This window comes from Colobus angolensis, unplaced genomic scaffold (genome assembly GCF_000951035.1).
Source record: "Colobus angolensis palliatus isolate OR3802 unplaced genomic scaffold, Cang.pa_1.0 Scaffold55, whole genome shotgun sequence".
Classification (NCBI taxonomy): domain Eukaryota; kingdom Metazoa; phylum Chordata; class Mammalia; order Primates; family Cercopithecidae; genus Colobus; species Colobus angolensis.
In genome coordinates this window covers 1,630,082-1,636,825 of record NW_012119043.1, presented here as the reverse complement: position 1 = coordinate 1,636,825, position 6,744 = coordinate 1,630,082, and the positions used below count along the sequence as shown (strand labels likewise).

General features: G+C 40.9%; 1 pseudogene; it reads left to right on the top strand.

The window, feature by feature from the left end:
• LOC105525649 overlaps positions 1-5,100 on the top strand; it is a 12,904-nt pseudogene extending 7,804 nt beyond the window's left edge.
• The last annotated feature ends 1,644 nt before the right edge of the window (positions 5,101-6,744 follow it).

Below are 6,744 nucleotides of genomic sequence, written 5' to 3'. Positions count from 1 at the left end.
CAGGATGGTCTCGATCTCCTGACCTCGTGATCCGCCCGTCTCGGCCTCCCAAAGTGCTGGGATTACAGGCTTGAGCCACCGCGCCCGGCCTGGTCTCTGCCCTTTTAAAACAATTCTGATTCTCCAATGTACGTACCTTGTCTCCCAACCCTTATCAGAATGAATCATGGGGAAAAATGTTCTCAGAGTGGGAGAGACTATGTGTTCAGCATTCACTTCAGGAGTCTAGAATAGTGCTGGTGAGGGATGAAACTAGCTGAAGAACTTTAGGAGAAAGGGCTAAGTGCAGAAGAAATGGGAGAAGAGGTGATTGTGAAAGATTTTGGAGATGAACTCATGAATAGAAGGAAGAAATGTCTTCTGAGGTGATAAAGTGAGAACTCCACCAGTTTTGAGATAGTAGTGAATAGGAAAAGCCAAGAAATTTAAAAATAAGTATAGAGAAGCTCTTTGTGGATATCTTTTAAGTTTTTCAAGAGCCTTGGGCAAAGAGTGGAATGAGTATTTGCATTGGGATTCTTTGAATCTGGGGTGCTCTGAGGCTGAATCACATAGGATATAGCTTTCATAGGATGACACTTAAGCATATACAAATAAAAGTAGACATAGATTAACACAACTAGATATAGACCAATACAATTTAAATTAATAATTTTAAATAAACTGGGTGGATGAAGTTTTGCTGTAATCAATTTACTGATGTGGCATATAATAGCTGAAAGACATATTGGTATGACATATTTTACTTGATTTGATTCTTTATATTTAAAGCATAACAGACTGTCATTTAGGTCATTATAGTTGCCATTATTTTTCCTATTTAATAGTAAACTTAATTCATTGTTTTGATGTGATAGTCAATTTGGGTTGAACCTCAAAATACAATAGTGAAAAATTGAAAAGAATTGGTGTCGGCCGGGCACTGTGGCTCACGCCTGTAATCCCAGCACTTTGAGAGCTGAGGGGGGCAGATCACTTGAGGCCAGGAAATTGGAGACCAGCCTGGGCAACCTGGAGAAATCTCATCTCTACCAAAAATACAAAAAATTAGCTCTGCATGGTGGTACACGCCTGTAGTCCCAGCTACTTGGGAGGCTGAGGCAGGAGAATCACTTGAACCCAGGAGGTGGAGGTCGCAGTGAGCCAAGGTTGCATCACTGCACTCCAGCCTGGGTGAGAGAACAAGACTCCGTCTTGGAAAAAAAAAATGGTTTAACAAAAAAGTGTTTATTATTGTTTTATTTCATTTAATACTAAACATTGTAAATTGGTATGAACAAAAAGAAAACTCAAGCAACATATCATTCCTAAGCATGAATCTGTGAACACTGACAGCTTTGACTCTATTACTATTGTGTGATATTTCAACTCTCCCACCATTTTTTCTCTTTTAAATTGCTTCAAACTTTTTTGTTTCTATGTGGCACATATACATCGTGGAATACTATGCAGCCATAAAAAAGGATGAGTTCATGTCCTTTGCAGGGACATGGATGCAGCTGGAAACCATCATTCTCAGCAAACTATCACAAGAACAGAAAACCAAACACTGCATGTTCTCACTCATGGGTGAGAATTGAAAAATGAGATTACTTGGACACAGGAAGGGGAACATCAGAAAACCAAACACTGCATGTTCTCACTCATAGGTGAGAATTGAAAAATGAGATTACTTGGACACAGGAAGGGGAACATCACACACCGGGGTCTATTGTGGGGAGGGGGGATGGGGGAGGGATAGCATTAGGAGATATACCTAATGTAAATGACGAGTTAATGGGTGCAGCACACCAACATGGCACATGTATACATATGTAACAAACCTGCACGTTGTGCACGTGTACCCTAGAACTTAAAATATAATAATAATAAAAAAGATTTTAAAAATAATAATAATCTCACCATCTAACTCTAGGGTAGACTTCACTTCTGTTCAGCAATATTTTTAAGCATCACAAATAAATTCCGACCCATATTTGCTATAACAATTGACTTTAAACCTCTTCCGTATCTGAAAGCCCCCCAAACCCATCCCTAGGGGTTTCAGAGCCCACTCAGAGTTGAGTTCTCTCAACTCACTTCCACCTCACCCTTAGATCACTCTATCTTGACCCTCTTCCTCTGCCTTTCCCATCTTATAAAGAGAAGCATCCTTCTCCTTTTCCCAAGCTACCTTCTCCACTTGTGTCTCATTTGAGAACTCCCTTTATCACCCATTCCCTGGGAACTCCTATGACTTGCCACCTTCACTCATCATTTCACCCATAAATATTTTGCACCATGTATGTGCCAGGCGTTTACCATATAATCATGCTTAAGTCTCCACATGCTAACAAGAAATACCTTGATTATCCCTGCTATGCCCTCAAGTCATTGCCCTCTCTGCTCCTTTCCTGTGTTCCCAAAGTTTGCTGATCTTCATCAATCCCTGTGATGCAGATGACTCTGAAGTTTGCATCCTATTAGGTTGCTGCAAAAGTAATTGCAGTTTGTGCCATTAAAATTAACGGCAAAAAGAGCAATGATTTTTGTACCAGCCTAGTACCTTTTCTCCTTCTACCAAACTTTGTCCCCGAGCCATCTCATCACCTGTAACTACCTCCTCCATGCAGTTGATTCCCAGATCTGTATTATTCTACTTAAAGTCCATTCCCCACCTTTCTCAGCTAGAACAGCAGAAACCCACTTAGAATTCATTCATGCCACCAGCTCCCCACCACCACCACCACCACCATCACCATCACCCTGCCATTGTTAGCAAAACCATTTCTTGAGTGGAGCTCAAAGATTTTTAATGATCTCCCACTCCCCAGAAAGATAACTTCAGACTCAGCCTAGAAGTAAAGATCCTCCAGATATGGCCTCAACCACCCTCCAACCGATGTCCCCAGTGCATCCTTTTGATGCCCCCTTCAGTGGAGTTAAAATGGAATGTGTGTTTTTCTTTTCACATACTCCTGGTGTTTTTCCACAAATACAATTTCACCTCTTGAATATTTTCAAGGATTCTCCATGCTACACAGAGTGAAATCCAAACTCCCCATCAGGACCCCAGTTTTCCCAAACTCTCATTGCACTTTTCTGCCTCCATGCTTTTCCTTGGGTCGTCCTCTTCTCTAAGATAACCTTGTGTATCACTCTAGGTTCTCCAGAGAAAGAGCACAGAGATACAGATAGAGCTATATACATAGAGAGAGACAGATCGATTTGTTGTAAGGGATGGCTCACATGGTTATGGAGGCTAAGGAGTCCTGGGGTCTGCAGTCAGCAAGCTGGAGACCCAGGACAGCCATGATATAGTTCCAACTCGAGTCCACATCTAAAGTCAGGAGAAGATTGATGTCCCAGTTTAAATATAAGCAGGTAAAGAGAGCAAATTCTCTGTTACTCTACCTGTTGGATGACTGGATGAGGCTCACCCACATTAGGGAGGACAATCTGCTTTATTCAGTCTACCAATTAAATGTTATCCTCATCCAGAATACCCTCAGAGACACACCCAGAATAAAGTGTAGCCAAGTATCTGGGCACCCCATAACCCAGTCAAATTGATACATAAAATTAACCACCATTCCTTGCTTCTACTCCCTCCCCATTACTGCATGTCCAAATACTTCCCTTATTTCAAGGCTTAGTTCAAATGTTACCTCTTAACTAAGCCTTCTCTGCTAACCCCAAATATTAATAGAAGTGGTTCCTCCCTTCTCTAATGTCTCAAAATACATTAAGTGTTTCTCTTTTACAGTATTTATTATAAACTCCCTTATAAATCAAGACAGTGATTCCCAAATCATCAAAAGAGTATAAAAGAAGTCTTCTTTGAGTGTGAAATATCTCATGGAATATAGCACATGGCCTCTTCATGAAGAAACTACTGGGACAGAAAGAGACAAGATGGAAGAGGCCAGGGTAAGGGAGTTAGTAGAAAGTACAATGAGGCTGGGCGCAGTGACTCATGCCTGTAATCCCAGCACTTTGGGAGACCAAGGCCAGCAGATCATGAGGTCAGGAGATCGAGACCATTCTGGCTAACACGGTGAAACCCCATCTCTACTAAAAATACAAAAAAAAATTAGCCAGGCATGGTGGCAGGTGCCTGTAGTCCGAGCTACTCAGGAGGCTGAGGCAGGAGAATGGCGTGAACCCACGAGGCAGAGCTTGCAGTGAGCCGAGATCACGCCACTGCACTCAAGCCTGGGTGACAGAGTGAGACTACATCTCAAAAAAACAGAAAGCACAATGAAATAAGTCAGCAGATGGGTGCCTATAATTTCTAAGGGAAATAGAGTGTAATCCAAGAATTTTATAGCCAGATAAATTATCCACCAATCAAAATAGGCAAAAGACACTATGACATGTTCAAGAACTTAGAGAATACAGTACTTCTGAGCTTTTTTAATAAAAGCCTTCATAATAAAATTTAGTCAGCCAAGAAATTAAAAAATAAGCAACTTGTGAATTGAATGACCATGACAAAAGGCTAGTGATGAGAGGTGAATCCATTTAAAAATAGGACTATGATTACAGAACAGAAAGAAAAGGCGGTCAACCTTAACAACACAAAACAACCTAGAAATAACTAGTTTCCAGAGGTAATGGGAGGGATTGTAGGAAGTGGACGTGCTAATGCCCTTTACTAAGTCAATCAGATCTAAAATTGAAACATGTGGTTTTAAATATGTAACTTCTTGTTTATTTTCCTCCCTAACTACCCAAGGATCAACTACCATGATGAATGACGCAGTAACTATCTGGACCAAGAAGTTCATGACCAACCAACCACTCCAGAGGAAACAAATGGTTACCAATATCCTTCATCCCGGGAAGGCAACAAAATGTACAAGACCACAATGGGTGTTACCGTCATATGGATATTTGGACTCAGAACCCATTTTGGTGGTGGTTAAACAATGGGCTTTGGCATGCTATCTGGTTCCTTGAATTATGCAAAGAAAAATGAACCCAAACACAGACTTGCAAGACATGGCTGGCATGAGAAGACAATGACCTCAAGAAAACAGCAAAGGGAATGCAAGGGCAGAAGGAAGTCAACAGACTGCAAAGGCCAATGTCAGTGCTGACAAAAAGCAAAAGGAGTAAAGATTTTGCAATGACTTTATTTGCAGTAGAGGCTCAATCCACTGTAAAGACTTTTACATATATATATATATATATATATAAAACATCTTAATATTTTTCATCACCTTTGATTTCTTAGATATTCTAGAAACTGATTTTTGGTGAGGAAAAACTACATTTATCTGAGTTGACCAGTTTCTTCCATTTCACTTCCATTTCTTTTTCTTCAGATAAATTTACATTCAATTTGCTACTTCTTGTTTTTAAAATCTCATTTTGTGTGATCAGAAGTATCTGTTCATGTCTCTAGCCATCTTTGTGCATAGCAAGGAATGCTGTTCACTTAATATTAAGGAGGTTTATTTCTTGGGGTCGTGAGAATTGGGGTGATTTCTCTCCCTTTTTGTACTTTTCTGTATTCATTAATTTTTTGAGACAATGTCAACAATGTCCTTAATATTAATATTTGGACTCAGAATCCATCTTAGTGATGGTTAAACAATCGTCACCCACACTGGAGTGGAGTGATACAATCTCAGCTCACCAAACCTCCACCTCCCAGGCTTAAGTAATTCTCCTGCCTCAGCCACCGCTGTAGCTGGGATTACAGGCGCACACCACTACCGCCTGGCTAATTTTTGTATTTTTAGTAGAGACAGGGTTTCACCATGTTGGCCAGGCTAGTCTTTAACTCCTGACCTCAAATGATTCACCCACCTCGGCCTCCCAAAGTGCTCAGATTACAGGCGTGAGACACTGCACCCAGCCTTTCATGTATTAAATTTTTAAGAACACATCATTTAAAATAATCAAATCATTCTTCTCTAATCTACTTTGTATCATAGATATCCAAATACTCACCTATTCTCTCTTAAGTGATGACAAACTTGTTGAAATGTCATTTCATTTTGTGGTTCCAGCCCCAGGGATTCTGATTCTGATTCTGATTCTAAAGGGTCTGTATGCAGAGTGAACAAGCATCCCAGATGATTCTCTTACAGGTGTTGTAAGGGCAGGAGTTTGAGATATCCTGATGCAAAAGAAAGAACCCTCAAGGAAGTTGACTGTACATGTACTTTCCTTCCTAGCACAGGAAATGACAGAAAGATTATCCAATCAGTACCACTCATAGTACTGATTATATGTCTATGAGGAATTCAGAAATGATTTGATCAAGGCTGAAGACCTAAAAAGAGGCTTTTCTCCGAGACTCTGTCTCAAAAAAAAAAAAAAAAAAGAGGCTCTTCTCTCAGATACCAAGTCCCCATCTCATGCATGGTTGAGTTAGTAGAAACTGAGGATGATGCTTCTTCCTCCAGCATTAGTATCCCATGGTTTTTGTTCAGTACATGAAACACCTCCATCCCCAACATCTCCAAGCTCAATCCCAGGTTCCTCACATACACTTTTTTTTTTTTTTTTTTTGAGATGGAGTCTCGCTGTGTCACCAGGCTGATGTGCAGTACAGTGGCACAACCTCAGCTCACTGCAACCTCCACCTCCCAGGTTCAAGCGATTCTCCTGCCTCAGCCTCCCGAATAGCTGGATCGGGAGGTGCACCATCATGCCCGACTAATTTTTGTATTTTTAGTAGAGATGGGGTTTCACCATGTTGGCCAGGCTGGTCTCAAACTCCCAGGCTCAAGTGATCCGCCCACCTCAGCC